General features: G+C 37.9%; 1 long non-coding RNA gene across 2 annotated transcripts in view; it reads left to right on the top strand.

Annotated features, from left to right (window-relative positions):
• Nucleotides 1-17,568, top strand: part of LOC103349472 (uncharacterized) — a 64,377-nt gene extending 46,809 nt beyond the window's left edge. For both annotated transcript variants that reach the window (XR_016211154.1, XR_007918554.3), the window contains 3 exons: nucleotides 3,599-3,746; nucleotides 6,463-6,610; nucleotides 17,246-17,568. This is a non-coding gene — a long non-coding RNA (uncharacterized LOC103349472). The remainder of the gene's footprint in view (nucleotides 1-3,598; nucleotides 3,747-6,462; nucleotides 6,611-17,245) is intronic.
• The last annotated feature ends 2,522 nt before the right edge of the window (nucleotides 17,569-20,090 follow it).

The raw sequence follows: 20,090 nt of genomic DNA, 5'->3' as shown, positions 1-20,090 counted from the left end.
GTGGGTCCAACACAGTCATAAGGATCCCTGCAAGTAGAAGAGGGAAGAAGGACAAGAGAGTCAGAAGGGGATGTGAGGACAGCAGCTGAGAGAGATGCTCTGTTGTTGGTTCTGAAGATGGAGGAAGGGCCCTGCATAAGAATGTGGTGACCTCTAGAAGCTGAAAAAGGAAAGGAAATGGATTCCTCTCTAAGACTTCCAGAAGGGAAATCAGCCCTCCTTATATATTTTTTAAATGATTTATTTGAAAGTCAGAGTTACACAGAGACAGAAGGAGAGGCAGAGAGGGGGAGGAGGGTAGGTCTTCTTCCACTGGTTCAATCCCCAGATAGCTGCAACAGCCGGAGCTGTGCCGGGACTTGAACAGGCACCCATATGGGATGCTGGCACTGCAGGCAGTGGCTTTACCTGCTATGCCACAGCACCCCTCCCCTCATATCTTTATTTTAGTTCAACTGTGTTGGGGGTCTGACTTATAGGATTTTTTAAAAGATTTATTTATTTATTTGAAAGAGTTACACAGAGAGAGAGAGAGAGGGAGAGAAAGAGAGAGAGTCTTCCATCCGCTGGGTCACTCCCCAGATGACCGCAATGGCCGGAGCTGTGCCAATCCGAAGCCAGGAGCCAGGAGCTTCTTCTGGGTCTCCCACATGGGTGCAGGGGCCCAAGGATTTGGGCCAGCTTCTACTGCTATCCCAGGCCACAACAGAGAACTGGATTGGAAGTGGAGCAGCCAGGTCTCGAACCGGCGCTTGTATGGGATGCCGGCGCTTCAGACCAGGGTGTTAACCCACTGCGCCACAGCGCTGGCCCCCTTATAGGATTTTAAAATAACAGATTTGTGTTGTTTTAACCTACTGAATTCATAGCTCGTTTTGTTAGATCACAATAGAATACCGATACAGTGTCGATCAATAGACAACTAATACAGTTCTGCAGTGCATGAAGTTTCAGGAGTTGAGTGAGGCCTGGGCCTCAGGTATCAGAGAAGAGGTCCTAGGGCAGGGTAGAGGCAGGGGACAATGATTGGGACAAAAACCCTGAAGCTTCAGGGGCAACACCCACAGGAGGTTTAAACTGAGAACTGGGAGAAGAGAGATTGAGCCCAAGCAGCCAGAGAGCGTTTTGAGGTATGTGGGTAGTGGCGTAGACAAGAGATTTGGAGGGGGAACATGTGTGGGGAGATACTGGGTTTGGGTAAGACTGGGGAACAAAGGGTGTAGGAAGGGCATGGGATAGGAATTAAGAAGCCTGGATTTTAGTCATTTTGCTAAGTTGTTTGATACAGGTGAACTTTCAAAATTCCTGGGCCTCAGTTTTCCCACATGTAAGATGAGGGGCTCAGGGTATCTGGATTGCTTTCCAGACTGAAAGAAATACTCTCTGATTTGGTGAAGGACCTTCAAGAGTTCTTTAGGAATAATGTCACTGTGGTTACAGCATTTCAGTTTACTTTGTCACCAAGTCTGCACGGTGGCACAGCTCAACCTGGTACCTGAGGAAGACCAGGGAATATGGCATCCTGCTCAGAGAATAACTTCTCCACAATTGTGAGTGTTCACTGGATCCCTTAAATGTAGATGGAGTGACCATGGCAGAGGCAAGTTCCCCATGATTAAAATATTTTGTATTTACAGAGTTATATGTATATGAGCTCTACATGGGAACAAGTTCAAAAGCCTTCAAAACTGCCATCTCTCACTCTTTTTGGGGTGAACAGGGAGTAGCCATTTTGTAGTTGGCCAAACAGAGGAATCCAGAGCTATGGGTCCCCAAGTCTCTCAGTTCTTAAGCATTAAGTATTCCAGAATCCTGAAATACTGAATTCAGTAAAAATGTCTTTGCATTCCGTTTGATTTTGTACACTTTTCAGTTTCTCACAAACCTTTTACTGACAGAGCATCGTAGCATCTGCCAGTGATAGGGCAAGCAGAGGGTTTGGCAGCTTGTGGGTGGGAGTTTCAGGGTTTGGGGACTTGGCGGCGGTTAGATTGGGCTGTTGGAGTGGGAGGATGAAACTGTGTATTGATGATGGTCTTTGCTTTTCCGAAATCACAATTGCATCATATGAGATAGCTGAATTTATGTTGAGCTTTACAAAAGCCTCCCAGGAAAAGGGCAAAACTGGTTTTAGTGCGTAAGAAATTTATTTATGGCAATTATGGTATCAAACTGAGATTGGAGACTGTTGGGAATCTGGACCATTTTGTAGTGAAAGCAAAAAAAAATCCGTTTTACTTTTGTAAGAAAGAAACATATAGTAGAGTCACTCTGTAGTTACAGTGATTTCTTGAAAGTCTTTGTTGTCCTTTTCACAGGGCAGCAGGTAGGATATTCTTCTGTTACTAATTTAGATGAGGATGGGTTCTGGAAAGAAATATGAGGGGAAAAAAGAATAAGGATGCTCAGGAAGAAAATGGCCAGCTCCACGGGAGGTGCTTTGAGGCTGTCAAGCACGGTTGGCCAGGGTCCCCGTGACTCATCTGCACGGCAGAGCAGCATGGCTGGCTCTCCTGCAAACACCGGGTCACAGCTTTTCGTGGTGTTAGGATGACTCACAAGGAAGGGGGCTGTAGGTACCTCTCTGGCTTATCTGCAAAATCATGCAAAAATGGGACTTTTTACTTTGATTTCATTGTGTTTTGTAACTTGTAGAGTCCTGATTTCGAGTGATAGGATGTCAGGGAAGGGAAATTGTATTGAGTGATTTTTTAAAAAAAATTAACACGAAGATTAGAAAACTAGAGTGCACCCAAGTCATCCTTGCACATTGTCCTCTCAAATGGGTTATTTTTGGTAAGGTTTTGAAAAGAGCTCTTCCAATATTGTGTGTTATAATGCTATCTGTGACAGCTCTGTTGGAATATATTAAGGACTTTATTCCCCCACCCCCATCATTTCTTTCTGCTAATGTCTTTTTTTTTTTTTTTCTGTTCCTTCAATAACATCTTAAGTGGGAACCAAAACATGCTGATCATTCTTTTGCTGGTAACTGAGATACACTTGACATGTAATAAACTTCACATATTTAAAGGATACAACCTGATGATTTTTGACACAGATACCTGTGAAACCATCGCTGTAATTTATTTATTTATTTTTAAAAGATTTATTTTATTTATTTGAAAGAGTTACAGAGAGAGGTAGAAACAGAGAGAAAGGTCCTCCATCCGCTGGTTCACTCCCCAGATGGCTGCAATGGCCAGAGCTGCATTGCTATAATTTAAAAACATGAACATTTCCATACCCCCCAAAGCTATCTGATGCCGTTTTTTTTTTTTCTGATACCCTTTTATAATCCATTTATCTGCCTTTTTCCTTGGACCACTGGTAAGTTTTTTTTGTTTTTGTTTACTATGGCCTAATTTGCAATTCTACAGCTTAATAGAAATTGAATACATAGCTTATACTCTTTAAAAATCTGGATTATCTAACTATAATGATTTTGGAAAAAAATAGCAAATCTTAATATGATCCAAACATCATGTCAGAAGTCTTACATACATTATTCAATTGAGTTGTCATAACCTCTGAGATGAACAGGTATAATAATCTTTATTTTCCCTATGAGGAAGATGCCATTTAATGACTTGTCCAGTCTCATGCAGCTGCTGGTTCCAGTCCAAGTCATTTTGACTCCAAAGCGCCCTTCATCTGCTTCCCTGGGTACCAGGGGCTTTCATCACATAGAACACACAAGAAGACCATGGTCTGACATACAGAACAAATCTGTTACAATAAACAATGTGAGTATGAAGTCCTTCTGTATTTATAGCATCTAGCTAGGGAAATCAAATATTTCCTGAGAAATAAGTCAGTACTAAAGTAAATATAGCCTTATATATTTATTTATTTTTCCAAAGATTTATTTTATTTATTTGAAAGGCAGAGTTACAGAGAAAGAGGGAGAGATAGGGACATGCAGACACACACACACACACACAGAGAGAGAGAGAGAGAGAGAGAGAGAGAGAGAAAGGGGGGGGGCATATCTTCCATCTGTTGGACCACTCCTCAAATGGGTACATTTGTCAGACCCAAGGTAGGCTGAAGCCAGGCGCCTGGAACCCTATCCAGGTATCCCACGTGGGTGGCAGGGACTCAAGATTTTGACCATTACCTGCTGCTTTCCCAGGCACATTAGCATGAAGCTGGATTGAAAATGGAGCAGCTGGAACTTGGGATGCGGGTCTCAGATTAGCTACTTTTACTATCTCTATGGTATCAAGATAATTTGAAAAACTTGTGGGGGCTGACATTGTGGTATAGCAGGTAAAGTCACTGCCTGCAGCTCCAGCATCCCATATGGGCACTGGGTCAACTCCTGGCTGCTTCACTTCTGAAGATCCAGTTCCCTGCTAATGTACCTGGGCAAGCAGCAGAGGATGGCCCAAGTGTTTAAGCCCCTGAACCCACGTGGGAGACCCCAAAGAAGCTCCTGGCTCTTGGTTTTGCCCTGGCCTACCCTTATTATTGTGTCTTTGTCTCTCCCTCTCTCTCTAACTCTACCCTTAAAATAAATGAACTAGGCCAGCACCGTGGCTCACTGGGTTAATCCTCTGCCTGCAGTGCCGCCATCCCACATGGGCGCCAGGTTCTAGTCCCGGTTGCTCCTCTTCCAGGCCAGTTCTTTGCTGTGGCCCAGGAAGGCAGTGGAGGATGGCCCAAGTGCTTGGGTGCCTGCACCCGTGTGGGAGACCAGGAAGAAACACCTGGCTCCTGGCTTCAGATCAGCGTAGCTCTGGTCATAGTGGCCATTTGGAGGGGTGAACCAACAGAAGGAATACCTTTCTCTCTCTCTCTCTAACTCTATCTGTCAAATAAATAAAAAACAAACAAAAAATAAACTAAATCTTAAAAAATCTATAGAAAATGGAACTAAAAGAAGTTTATTTTAGTGCAAAATTTTTTTGAAGTCCATGCATATTTTTTCATAACATGTCTTTTCTATAAACTTTCCATAAATTGTGCCCTGGTACACAATGCAGTGCTACAAGTTGAGTACAAATGTGTCAGACTGGGCAGGAGAGACCAAGGCTGACACTGTGCTGGACAGAAGGAATCAAGTTCAGAAGAGAAAATAGAGGTTAGGGACTTCCTCTGGAAGACTGGGATATACAGATCAGGGATTAAGATCAAAGAGGGTGAATAATTAAAAATTAAGCATAGCTCCTCTCTCTTTCACTGTCTAACTCTGCCTGGCAAAAAGTAAAAAAAAAATTAAGCATAGCTCAACAGGAATAAAGCTTGATAGTTTTGTATTTGAAAGGTGAGGTACAGGATGCATTTCAGAGGGTGGGGTGACCTGGGATTATAGATTTGAAAGAACCAGGACCTCTTACATCATGCTACTTGGAGTACAGGAGAAAGTAATTCATTCCCTATGATATTTCTCCTTTTGCCAGGAAAAAAAAATGCTTAAATATTTTTACGGTGCAATCATCAGGTCTTATTTCTTCTGTTTGTTTCTTTTTGCTAACTCTGGTAAAGATGATGTAGAATTGAGTTTTTTAAATTATTACTAATTAGATAGGCAAAACTTATTTAAACTTTTATGTTTTGATCATAAGTGGAATTTAACATTTTTCCATATGTTTGTTAGTTCTTTGCATTTCTCCTTTCGTGAATGATCTACGTCTGCCATTTATAATAGGGTATTTCTTATTGATCTGTGCATGCTGTGGATAATTGACTCCTTATCAATCGAATTTACTGTTGATTTTTTTCCCATTTGTATTTGCCTTTTAATCTTTGATTTTATACTTTTAAGGTTTATAGAACCTTGACCATGTTACCTATTAGATGTATTAATTTTTTACTTTTAACCTCTTCCATGACTGTTTCTCACTGTACAATTTGCGCACATAATTTTTATAATTTCCTATAATCACTACAAATTATTATATCGCATATTGATTTTTGCATATAAATGATGTTATCCTTCTAAAATTTTAAAGATATAGATGAAGATTTATCACTGTATTCTTTGTTGTATACTATTTCTACATTGATTTGTGATCTTTATCACATATTAAACTTACATATAATAAGCAATGTTAATATTTAACTTCTGAGGTTGATGTCAAGGATATCAAAGGGGTATTTTTTGCTTCATAGTGCTTTTGAGTATGGGAATGTGAATATGAACTCCTAGATTGTATATCATGGCAATCCCACATTAGTGTAAACAGTTTTATTAGATTGTAATTATCAAGTGATGCTATAGCTCATTCAAAATTATTTGAGTATTAAAATTTCTACATATGACCAAAACTCACCACCACAATTGGCAAGAAACAATATATATCATGTTCAATTTAATTAGCAGGAAAAGGTGAATTAAAAAGGAATATCTGCTTCTATACTATTTATAGAGCCATCAGTTGCTATTAGGTCATATTTGTTTTTATGAATTATGTCCTTCTACCTTATATTTCTAACAGGCTGGTGGTTGTTTTCCAGAAAATTCAATTTTCCAAGTGAGAATAGTTGCCCTTGCATCAGGCTCATGAGTACAAAGCCCATTGGTGGACAGTTCTTTCATTATCAGCTTCATCCATTGCACCAAGGCAAGTCGCCAAAACTGTGAGATTGAATATGGCAAAACCTGGTAAGGATTCCTCTTCTTCATTTCACTAAAGGATTTTCTTGAACTATGATATGTATATGTATCTACAGGATGGCATTAGATGATACAACTTTTCAATATTAAGCTATCTCACATGTGTTTTAGAAGAGATATTTGAATTGGTATTGCTCTCTGGATGTCTCTTACTAAGTGCCCTCATCCATTTGAGCATACAATAATATTGAATCTGAGTTTTGAAACTGTTAGATCATTCTGGGTGTCTTAGGCTTATAGAGGTGTGCTCTAAGAACATCATGAATTTCTTGGGATTTGGATATTTTATCCAAATTCCCCCTGCATTAGAATTCTTGGTCTTACATAAATAGAAGGTCTGAAGAAATATGGTTAGTGTGTTGTTACTGGGTCAATCATCAACATTTAGTTGATTGTTTAAATTTCTCAGAGCAGCACTTGGACTTACCTCTAATGGTAGAGCCATTTCACTTGTTAAAGTGATAAGTTTAAATACAGAATTGATCAAAAAGATAGGGTAAGCGTCAAAGAGATTTCACAAATAAGACCAGTGTCTGCAAATAATGAAGGATAGAATTAAAAGGGAGAGAATGATCCTGTGGGGGAAACAGGACACACAGCAGACTCATAGAATGGCAAATGCCCTAAACGGCACTCTGGCCTCAGAATCAACCTTTGGGACATTCGGATCTGGCTAAAAGGCCCACAAGAGTCTCACAGGCATGGAAAGTCAAGACACTGTGGCAAAAACAACCTGAATGAAAAGTCTCGGTGAACAAGACCCCAGCAGAAAAAAACAGGCCATCAAAGAAGGAGGCACCTTTATCTGAAGGGAGGAAGGAACCTCCACTGTGATATGGCCTTGACTAAACAAGTTCAGAGTTCGTGAACTCAAGGGGCCTCCATAGCCTCGACAGCTCATGGCAAGAGCCTCGGATGATTACTGACGTCATAAAAAGAGTGTCAATTGTTAAATCAACAACGGGAGTCACTGGGCACATACTCCCTACATAGGATCTCTGTACTTAATGTGTTTTACTATGAGAGTTAACGATAACACTACTAGTCAAACAGTACTCTCTATCTTGTGCGGGTGTGTGGATGCAGTCTGTTGAAATCTTTGCTTAGTATATACTAAGTTGATCTTCTGTATATAAAGATAATTGAAACTTGATGAAGAGTGGGATGGGAGAGGGAGTGGGAGATGGGAGGGCTGCGGGAGGGAGAGAGGTTGGGGGGGAAACCACAACAATGCAAAAGTTGCACTTTGTAAATTCACATTTATTAAATAAAAAAAATAAATTTCTCAGAGCAGAACGACAGTGAATTTTCTGCCAGCTCCTTAGGCTCCTGATGTGATATGCACTAAATTTTTCTATACCTGATCTTTTTACTAAACCATTGTGCCTCCTATTTCAATCTACAGAAGCAGGAGTACCAGCCCTAATGGGTTGGGAAATCTGGCTAAGCCTTGATTTATAAATCCTATGGATAAAGGGTATTACTGAAGTCATTGTATGCAGATTTGGTGAGTTTGAAGGAATAGCAACAAGTTTCTTTGGGAAACAGGAAGATTTAGGAATCAGAATTGGTAGTGGAAGAGATAGGGTTGTTGGACCATTCAGGGCTTTAAGAGAAAATAGGCACTTATTTCTGGAGATTGGACATTTTCTAGGATTCTTGGGGCAGACAGTTTTTTATAACTTTATCTAATGTATCAAAGGTTTTTTTTTTAGTAGGTTAAGGACAGGATGGTGTATCTATTTCCAAGGTTGTTCACATGGGACTCATAGGCTGATCAGTAGCATTCAAGAAATAGTATCCAGGTAGAATGGTTCTTGGCCTTTGGAGATGTAATCTGTGATTAGTATATGAGACCCTAGCAAAGAAATGACCAGAGTTAAGGGCTAGCAAGTTAGAAGCCTGGACACAGTTGAAGAATCACCACATAAATTTAAATCTTACAATTACATTTGATTCTGGTAAAGAGGAATTTTTGGGAAGTTTTCTTTCTTTTCTTTATTTCTCTTTCGGCACTTTATTCTGTTAGAAGAGCAATCAACTGAAGCTGAGAAGAATGGTGTCAAATCCCAAGAAAGAACCAGTAGGGATGGGAACAGTAGGGTTAGCGACTGAGAAAAAGGAGGTTTGAAGTAGTAAGGGATTCCAGTGTTTATTTTTTTAAGATTTGGTTTATTTATTTGAAAGGCAGATTTACAAAGAGAGAGGGGTAGGGAGAGATAGACAGAGATAGAGATAGAGATAGAGAGATGGATAGATGGATAGATAGATATCCCTTGCATCCACTTGTTCACTCCCCAAATGGCCACAACAGTTGGGGCTGGGCCAGCTGAAGCCAGGAGCCAGAAAACTTCATCTGGGTTTCCCATGTGGGTACAGGGGCCCGAAGACCTGGACCATCTTTCACTGCTTTTCTAAGCACATTAGCAGGGAGTTGGATCAGAAGTGATGCAACTAGGACTTGAATCAGCATCCATAAGGGATGCTGGCATTACAGGCAGCAGCTTAATATACTGTGCCACAATGCCAGCCCCAGGATTCCAGTGTTTAAAGAGGGACAGCAAAATATCAGAATCCAGTAATATTATAACTAATAGATATAGGGTAATAGCATTAAGAAGCCAGAATTTTGGTCAAGATTTTTAATGCTTAGAAGAAAACAGTAGTATGCATTAAATAACATATCAAAATTCCTCTATTAGGTAATTTAAAATAAAATTTTGTTCTTAGAACATATAAGTATTAATAATACGTATTAAAAGCTAAAAAATAAGTTGTCAATATATATTTGAGTATTCCCTGCAAACTTTTCTCACATTGTAAGTATGTATTAGACACTTACAGTAGATCTCATATGCATCTACCAAGAGTTATCTGATATCTTAAATATAGCATAAAGGAGATATATATCTTAAGATCTCTGTCTCTATGAAGAAAGAGATGATGGACTCCTGGTATTCTGGAAATTAAGAGTTTAGTATACATGTGTTACAAAATTAGCTTCATTCCTTTCCTGATTATGTGCTTTTATTTTTGGCCTGCTATTGCAATAAATGACTCAGAAACGGAAGTGAAAAATCATTTTACAGTTTGACTAGAGATTTCTTTTTTTTCAGTTAGTGTTGTAATTCTTACATAACATGAGTACAAACCTCTGAATGCTTATTAGATGTCTGGTGTTAGGTTTCTGTGTAAAACAACAATACCAGCCTCCTAACTTCCATGCCTCTCTAATTATATGTAAACTTGTTTAAGATCATCAAGTACAATGATTCATCACTCCAAGGTGCTCTGCTAAAGGCTACATTGTTACAAGACTATTGTTCCCAACTGAATATATTTATTTTCAGCTTTGGTTAATTTTTTTATTTTTAAAATAAGCTCCAGATCTCTATCTGTACTTATTATGTAAGAAATAATAAACACTTGAATGCATTTATCTACTTTTTAAAAGTTACTTATTATGGTAAAAAAGGATATTGCATTCTTAGAAATGTCTTTTGCTATCCTTATTGTAATTATCATCATCATCATTGTCATCATCATCATCAGTTAGTATTGCTTAGTATTGATTGCTGTTTAGTTCAGAGATTACTGTCAGTTCCAATAACATTTATAGATAGTATATATTAAGTAACAGAGTCCTTGCTTTTAGAAAAAAGGGAGAAATGAATAACAGTCAAAATTATTCACAAGTTTCAAATGGGTTTGTAGCAAAATTTGTTTGTAACACTCTTTGAACTTGAAGACCCTTTTATTTAGTAAAATTAAACAAAATTACATATGGTGTATATGGATCCAATTTTTCTCCCCAAAGAGCTGAAACTCTATATGATTAACTGTATGAGAGAGTATCTGAGTAGGAATCTATTGGTAAATAACTTCCAGTACTCAACATAGGGTCTTCTATTAGAGTTTGCAGTAGAGAGTAATCCTTTTGTTTCTTCTGTCCTTACCTAATCCCCAAAGAAGACATAAAAACATACTATGCCTACTGTTATGGGTTGAATTATGTCACCAGAAACATCATATTTAAATCCTAACCATAGATTTCTATGAATGTGACCCTATTTGGAAATAAGGTCTTTGCAGATGCAACCAATTTGAGAAGAGGACATACTGGATTACAGTGGGCCCTAGAGGGAAATGTGGACATAAGCAAGGAGAATGTTATGTGGCAGTGGAGGCAGAGATTGGGTTAACTCATCTACAAGCCAAGGAATGCCAAGGATTGTTGGCAACCACCAGAAGCTAGGAAGAAGCAAAGAAAGGTCCCCCAGGGGAGCCTTCACCAGGAGCATTGCCCTGTAAACACCTTGATTTTTGACTTTTGATCTCTCAAATTGTAAGACAACAATTCCTGTTGATTTAAGGCACTAAAGTTTATGACAGCCCTAGAAAACTAATATGCCTTCCAAGTAAGCAAAATTTGGCCACTAGAAATTTCTCATGTGTCTATCATCAACCATGATAACTCTTGGAATGGATGTATTACTAAAGTAAAACTTGGCATGAGTAAGTTTTATCTGTTTAGTTTGTTATATTAAAACACAATCAAGAATAAATGATATAACAATGCATTTCAAGAAACTAGGAAAACAGGAACAAACCAACTCCAAAATTATTAGGAGGAAAGACATAATAAAAAGATGAGAAGAAATGAAAAAAAAATGTAACCCCAAAAGACACAAAAGATCAGTGAAATATGAAGGGCTGTTTTGAGAGAAAACAATAAATAAAATTGATAAACAATTGGTACCACCAACCAAAAAAAGGGAATGGGGAGAAGACCCAAATTAATCAAATCAGAGATGAAATAGGAGATATTATAACACATACCACAGAAATAAAAAGAATCATCAAGAATTACTACAACAGCTAAATGCCAACACATTGGAAAATCTAGAAGAAATGGATAGATTTCTAGACATGTACAATTTACCAAAATTGAGTCACAATGACTTAGAAAACCAAAGTAGACCAATAAACAAAACAGAGATGGAATCAGTAATAAAGACACTTCCAATAAAGAAAAGCCCAGGGCCAAATGGCTTCACTGCTTAGTTCTACGAAACTTTGAAAGAAAAACTAATCCTAATTCTTCTATAACTATTCATAGCAATTCAAAGGGAGGGAATCCTCCCAAACTCATTTTATGAGGCCAGCATCATCTTAATTCCAAAACCAAAAAAAAAAAAAGATACAACAAAAAATGAGAGCTATAGACCAATATCCCTGATGAACATGGTTGCAAAAATCCTAGACAAAATACTAGCTAATTGAATCCAACAGTACATCATAAAGATCATCCAGGGGAATGGTTCAACATACAATAATTAAATATGATACATCGCATTAACAAATTGAAGAATAACAATCACATGATTATCTCAATAGATGTAGAAGAATCATTTGATAAAATACAGAATCCTTTCTTTTTCTTTTTTCCCCCAGAAACTTTTTATGTAAGGTATAAAAACATCATTCTTTTTATAAATACAACTTTAGGAACATAGTGATAGAGATTCTTCCCACTGTACCTAACCTCTCATCTTCACTCCCACCCTTCTTCTTCCATCCTCCTATTTTCATTCTATTTTTTTCTAAGATCTATTTTCAATTAACTTTATACACAGAATATTAGCTCTATACTATGTAAAGAGTTCAACAAATAGTAAGGAAAAAACCTGTTCCTTAACAGTTTTTTGATTTCTCTTTTGATTTCTTCTATGAGTATATACTTCTATTTAGGAGCATGTTGTTCAATCCCCATGTGTTCTAGAGATTCTTGAGTTGTTGATTTTCAGCTTCATTCCATTGTGGTCTGAGAAGATGCATAGTATGATTTCAATTTTTTTGAATCTGCCGAGATTTGCTTTATGGCCTGGCCTGTGGTCCATCCCAGAGGCAGTTCCATGCACTGGTGAGAAGAATGTGTATTCTATGGCTGTAGGGTGGAAAATCCTGTAGATATCTGTTAGGTCCATTTGTTCTATAGTGTTGATTAACTCTGTTGTTCCCTTGCTGACTTTCTGTCTTGTTGATCTGTCCTTTGCTGAAAGTGGGGTATTGAAATCTCCCATTACTACTGTATTTGAGTCTGTGTCTCCCTTTAGATCCTTTAACATTTCTTTTAAATAGCCAGGTGCCCTGTAATTAGGTGCATATATGTTCATAGTAGTCACATCTTCCTGTTGAATTGATCCCTTAATCATTGCATAGTGCTCTTCTTTATCTCTCTTTTAACAGTCTTTGTGTTACAGTCTATTTTGTCTGATATTAGGATCTCCAACACTGTTTTTTAGTTTGCTAATTGTTTCTTCTTCTTCTCTTCCTCCTCTTCCTCTTCTTCTTCTTCTCCTTCTCCTCCTGCTCCACCTCCTCCTCCTCCTCCTTCTTCCCTTCTCCTTCTCCTTCTCCTTTGTTTTGGTCTGACTAAAATTTCCAGAGATTTGTCTTCTAAGTCAGATATTCTTTCTTATGCCTCACCAATTCTGTTGTTAAGGCTTTCCATCACATTTTTTATTTGTTCTATTGAATTCTTCATTTCCTGTATTTCATTTTGATTTCTCTTTAAGATCTCAGTTTCATGAGAAAAATTTTCTTTCATGTCATGCATGGATTTCTTTAGTTTGTGGATTTGCTTCTGATAACTTATAAGTAATCCTATGATCAATTTTTTGAATTCTGTTTCTGGCATTTCTTTAATCTCTTCATTTTCACATTCTGGTACTGAAGTGTTGCTATGTTCCTTTGGAGGTCATGTTGTCTTTCTTATTCTTGTTTCTTTAATTGCTATGTTTATTTTTGCATTTGTGGAGACACTTGTTGGTTATTTATCTATCTATCTATTTATTTATTTGCTGTGATGGCTTTTATCTTTGGACTATGCCTCTGTGGATTAGTGGAGCATCTGCTATTTCAGTGAATATCCTGAGGAGTGTACTGGAATGGCCAGGGAGCTCTGTTTAGTGCTCCAGAGTGAGGGGGGTGCCCAATGTGACCCCCAAATTTGGTGTGGCAAATCTCTTTTTTTTTTTAAATCAAAGGGGAGGTTTGTTCAGCTCTGTTGGTGTAGTTTCATGGTCACCTCTCCTCCAATGAGACCAATGCCTTCATGCTAGCCCCAGTGGGTACAATATTCATCTGTGCTGCCATAAGAACCACACAAAGGATCCATGCAGTCCTCGGTATGAGCATGTATCCTGGAGCAATGACCCTCACCATGGAATCAGGGAGCCCTGAGTGTGTGGAGCTGCCCACAGTGACTGCCCAAAGACCCAGTCACACCCTGCTCCCTCTCATGCAGCCACAATGTTTTCACAGTCCCAGCACACAAGCCTCCCACAGTTATGAGCACTCAGCCTCCTGTCAGTTCTCCCAGCAAGACTCAGGTGTTTCCTCTTGGCTGGTTGCTGGGTGCACAGACATAAGCTGGTGCAACTGTTACATATGTCTTAAATGACACCCACCCACATTTGGCTAGTTACAGGACACTGGTGCTGGGTGATTGGGGAGAAACGTGCCCCTCTTTTTTCCTCTAGGTTGGCTTGTATACTATCTCCCACAGGGCTCCAAGCTAGACTCATACCACAGCTTTATCACCAGTGGCTTGGGCTGCCACAGTCTGATCTCACCTCACTTGCCAAAGCTGGAGCTAAGGCTGTTGGCTGCTGGGGTCCTGAGTTGTGCTTGTCCGCACCTTCTACGTAGATCCACAGTGTGCCTCCAATTTGTGTGTGGTTTCCTCTGCCATTTTTTCCCTAACTCTTCACTGACATTGCACTCTTCCCATTTTATTTCTTCTTCTTCTTTTTATTATTTTTTTTAACTATCTTCCTCTAGACTAGAGGAGTAAGCTCCCTCCCTATTCTGCCATCTTGGTTCCTCCAAATACAGAATCCTTTCATGATTAAAAAAAAAAAAACTCAAGCAAATTGGGTATAGAAGGAAAATGCCTCAACACAATCAAGGCAATATATGAGAAACCCATAGCCAGCATCATATTGAATGGGGAAAAAGTGGAAACATTTCCAGTAAGATCCAGAACCTCACAAGGATGCCCATTCTGACCATTACTATTCAATATAGTCCTGAAAGTTTTAGCCAGACCATTAGACAAGAAAAATAAATCAAAGGGTTACAAGTGGGAAAGGAAGAAGTCAAATTATCCCTGTTTGCAGATGACATGATCCTATACATAGAGAAACCAAAAACTCTTAGAAGAGATTATTTGAACCCATAAGAGAGTTTGGCAAAATTACAGGATATAAAATCAATGCACAAAAATCAGTAGCATTTATATACATACACAATGCCATGGCTGAGAAAACTTTTAAGATCAGTTCCATTCACAATAGTCACAGAACAATTTATCTAAGGAGATGAAAGAACTCTATAATGAAAATCACAAAACATTAAGGAAAGAAGTGGAAGACACAAAACCACAGAAAAATCTTCTATGTTCATGGATTAGAAGAATTAATATTGTTGATAGTCCATACTATCCAAAGCAATGTGATCCCAATCAAAATACCAAGGACATTCTCAGATATAGAAAAACAATGACCCTAAAATTCATCTGGAAACACAAGAGATCTTAAATAGCTAAAGCAATCTTAAACAATAAAAGTGAACCTGAAGGCATCACAATACCAGATTTTAAGACATATTACAGGGCAGTTATAATCAAAACAGCCTGGTATTGGCACAAAAATGGACAGATGGGCCAATGGAACAGATTAGAAACCCCAGAAATTAATCCATGCTTCCACAACCAATATAGTCTGAGTCTGAGTCAGAATACCTGAGTACCAGGAGAGCTGTAGTGTAAGTTTCAGTTTGAGCCCACCTTTGAAGATAGGAGAAGACCCATGCCTCAGGTTGAGGACTGTAAGACAGAGAGACAGAGAAAATTCTCCTTTACTTGGCCTTTTTTCTATTGAGACCTTCAATGGATCGGATGAGGTTCAGCCATATTAAGGTTGACATTCTGCTGTACTTAGTGTACCAGGTGGATCTCTTCTAGACACATCCAGAAATGTTTAATCATATATCTGGGCATCCCGTGGCTTAGATAACTTGTCATATAAAATTAGCTATCACACCTAGTCTGTAAAATTTAAAAGAGCACTGAAAAACTCAAACATCAAAGTTAAATAACACTTCCATGCAATATTAAAAAATAAATATTAATTTAGAAAAATCCATGATGAAGAAAATGTTGAAATTTTAAATAAAGATGGAATAAATAATAATACATTGCCAAGTTCTGTTGGAGCTGGAGGTAATAGTAATCTTGCCTTTATTTAGAATTTTGATATTTTGTTCTTTGTATAGGGCATATCCTGTAAGCATTCCTAGCACAATGCTTAACAGAAAGAGGGCCTGTTCAAGGTTTTTTCTTTGATTATGAATTTGTTAGCCCATGATATTGCAGAAGATAAATTAGGAAAACCATGAGTGAGAGTCAGCTGCCTTGTTGCTCTGGTAGAAGGGGCAACTTTGTAATCCTAAATTTGTGTGCTATGTCTATTGAGCAGTTTGTATCTTTACCAGCAAGTACTGGTGATGGGTTTTCTTTAGTCCTAGACCTGTGGGCGCCATCCTAATTTATATGACTGTTTTAAGGTGGTATTTTGGGATTTATTATACTTTCACTATAATTTCAAACACAATTTTTTGAAATTTAGTTAGACTTTAAAGACTTGGTTGTACAATCTAAATACTGGCTGTATTACTTCTCAGCCAACTATTTCTGGCATCCTCTCCTATTTCTTACTTGATACATTCATCAGATTTACTAATCTCATCCTTTCCTTCCAGATTCTTCTTGTAACATCTTCTTCCTGACTGGAAGATGAAATGTTCACTCCAAAAATCAAATTTTTTGGGATGTTAAGCTACATTTTTCAGAGTTCAAAGCTTCATGTAGTACACACACTTTGACTCTTGGATGTAGCTACTCCCAAGGATTGAACATTGTATTATTTAGTCCTTGGCACAGAGACTCATGTCAATCAGTACAGACACTTGGATGAGAAGAGGGAATGTTCACCTTTTTCTTCCAAATATCCACTACTTAGGTTTTGAGAAATTGTTCATGAAGTTCTGGAAAACATACAGAGAATTTAGTCTGAATTATATTTACAATGTTAATTGGGGTTTTATTAGCTGTCTTCATATGTGGTTCTTCTTCATGTAGGGAAGTAAAGGAAGAAAGAGAAATATTCTCCCTTCTCAGCTCAGTTCTCTGTCACAAGCAGGGTAGAAGTGGAAGAGTGGTAGGAGACAGAAAACCCAGACATGAAGTTTGAGGGAAGTAAGAAATGGAAAAGAAAGTGCAATGAAGAGATTCATGGAGAAATGTGGAGTGGAGAGGAGGAAGAGGGTAGAAAGATGTTGTGAGGAAGGAACAAGAGATAGGATCTGACTGTAAAACTGTTTTGTGCACTACCAATATGAAGGAGGCAGAGACATCTTTGGTAGTGGAGACTTATCTGATTCATTACTTAATGTCACATGCCCTGCAAATTAGTCCCATGAAGAGGGGGAATAATTTGGGTGTGGTGTCACTCTTTTGAAGGTACTAATATTGTTTCTTGTTATTTATTTATTATTCAGAAGAGATTTTCCATCTGCTGATTCACTCCTCAAATGCTGGGGCTAGGAAAGCCTGAAGCCAGGAGGCTGGAGACCACTCTGGGTTTCTTACGTAAGTGGAAGGAGCCAGAGTATTTGAGCCATCACCTGCTGCCTCCCAGGGTGCACATTAGCAGGAAGCTGGATCAGAAACAGTGTGGGGACTACAACTCAGGCATTCAGATACCGGATGTGCAATCCAAAGAGGCATCTTAACTGCAGTGACAAAAGCCCACCCTGAAGGCACTAATTTTCTGAGGTTTGATAAAATTCCTTTTTTCCCTCTGTCCCTTCAACAAAGTGAATTAAGAAGAACTAAAAAAATCTATCAAGGACAAATGGCAAAATCTGTGAATAAATTGAGAATTAAGGCCTCTAATACTTCATCTATTCCCACTATCCTAATTTCTCCAATTTCCTGATCTATATTTTAGTGAGGGTTGTCTATAGCATATTCTCTAGTATGTGGGAAAATGAAGGAATTTTTCTGGAGAAAAATTCACTGTTCTCTTAAACTTTACCTGGAGGAACTAGAATCTTAACTTTTCTCTATTTTTAAAAAATTTTGAGAGAAAACTTGCAGGTTTCTGCATGGGCAATTTTCTGACATTCTGTGGCTGAGTCATATGGAGAGAATAGCTGACGATAATTGTCTTTTCTCTGGAGAGAACAAAAATACAGAGTGTCTCTTAGTATCTTCCCAAGAATCTAGTCATGTGCTCTGTTTACAGAGGGTTTGCAGTAAAAATTCATAAAATGATCAATTTAGGGAGCTTATAGATAATGGTATATACAAAGAAGAATTTTTTCCTACCTAATTATGAGAATTGTGGGCTTTTAAGCCAACTTGTGTATCTGCTCTATTATATATTTGAATAATACTGCTGGTTTTGTCTTCTTAATTTGATTTGTGCCTTTATCAAACCAATATTAATGCATGGTTTGAAAAAGTCAAACAAAACAAAACTTACAATGAATACAGCTGCATCTTCTGCCTTAATTTTTCACATCTTATTCGTGTTTGCTGTTCTACTTTATTAGCTGTTTCCCCTTCTTTTTATAAATATTCTTAGTCTAACTTTATAAAGTTTTTTCATTTTACATACCAATGTCTTCCTACTATGGGTGATGGGCTTTAACCTTCTCTATCATCCGGTTCCCCCTTTTTTATTCCCTTCCTTCCTATTCTAATACAGTCATGTCACAATTAGGATTAAATTGAAATTTAGAAGTCCTTTAAAAAATTCTTTTTAATTGTTGTATCCTTTTTCTTATCAAGTTATCCTGCCTTAAAATTATCCTTTGCCTTAAAGGTAGCTTTAAGATAATAATCAAAGATGTGCACAAAAGATACATACAAGAATGACCATTACAGTCCATCAGTAATTGTGGACAAGTAGGCAAAATTTGAAGTCTAACATTAGGAAATGTTTTTTCAAAAATTTATTGTCACCTGTTCATATGATAGATTACTGTGTAACCATTTTTGAAGACCATTAATGGAATAAGCAATGGTTCATGACAGAGAGTTTTATTTTATTTTATTTTTAAGATTACTCATTTATTTGAAAGGCAGAATTAGAGAGAGAGAGAGAGAGAGAGAAAGAGAAAACCATCCTCAGATGGCCACAATGGCTGGAGCTGGGCTGATCTGAAGCCAGGATCCAGGGGCTTCTTCCGGGTCTCCCATGCGGGTGCAGGGGCCCAAGCACTTTTACCATCTTCTACTGCTTTCTCTTTTCCAGAGAGCTGGATCAGAAGTGGAGCAGCCAGGACTCAAACTGGTTGGTGCCCATATGGGATGCAAGTGCCGCTGGTGGTGGCACCACAATGCCAGCACCAGATAGTTTTTTTAAAAATATAATAAAGCATTTAATAGTATACCTAGTTTTACCTAAATTTTACTTTTAAAAAAGGAAAAAAATTTTACACAATTAGAGGGTATGGAAGTCTTGGTTCCAAAATGTTGAAAGTAATTTTTTCTAGATGATTGTATTGAAAAGTAATTTGATTTTCCTGTTCAGCTTTTTTTGTATTGTCCAAATTAATCATGTTGGTAAATTGTTTTCTAAAAGAATTCTACTAGTTTGCAATATCATCAGCTGTTTACAAGACCAACTGCTTCATTGTGTTCCCAATACTACCTGCTCTGGTGCTAATATTTTTAAAAGTCTTGAAATTAGGCAAGTTTCTCATCTTTTTGTTTATATTTGGACATCTTTATAGAATTTTTTGTCATGAATTAAATGTACTTCTTTATAGCTATACTTTATAGGAAGATACAAAACTATCATTATGATATGCATCATTCTAAACTTAGTTTTGCTCATTTGATAAAGTTACACATCATTTTCAGTTTTGTTTCTTTTGTTGCACTCAAATGATTTTTCCTAGTTTCCTTTTCCTGTTATGAATTGACGGTTTTATGAATTATTTTTATGTCCATTCATATCCTTTGGATAGCAGATTTTGAGATAGTTAGATGGTAGCAGAGATTATTCCAAATGGAGAGGAAAGTGTGAACAAAGGCAAGGAATGATGGAATTGTGAGGTGGGTTTGTGAGATAGTGATTACACTTTGACAGAATTGTGGTGTATAGATTGGAAGGTGGTCAAAAGATAATGCCTTAGAGATGTTGTTCATTGCCTGCTGTTGCCCACCTCACTTCTGAAATAATCTTTTTTTAAAAGATTTATTTATTTATTTATTTGAAAGGCAGAGTTACAGAGAGGTAGAGGCAGAGAGAGGGAGAAATCTTCCATCCACAGGTTCATTCCCCAAATGGCTGCAATGGCCAGAGCTGAACCAATCGAAAGCCGGGAGCCA

The sequence above is a fragment of the Oryctolagus cuniculus genome, chromosome 1, assembly GCF_051225735.1.
Source record: "Oryctolagus cuniculus isolate XC-2025 breed Fujian yellow rabbit chromosome 1, ASM5122573v1, whole genome shotgun sequence".
Classification (NCBI taxonomy): Eukaryota; Metazoa; Chordata; class Mammalia; order Lagomorpha; family Leporidae; genus Oryctolagus; species Oryctolagus cuniculus.
Note: the sequence above shows the minus strand (reverse complement) of the source record. Positions and strands in the feature narration are given on the sequence as shown.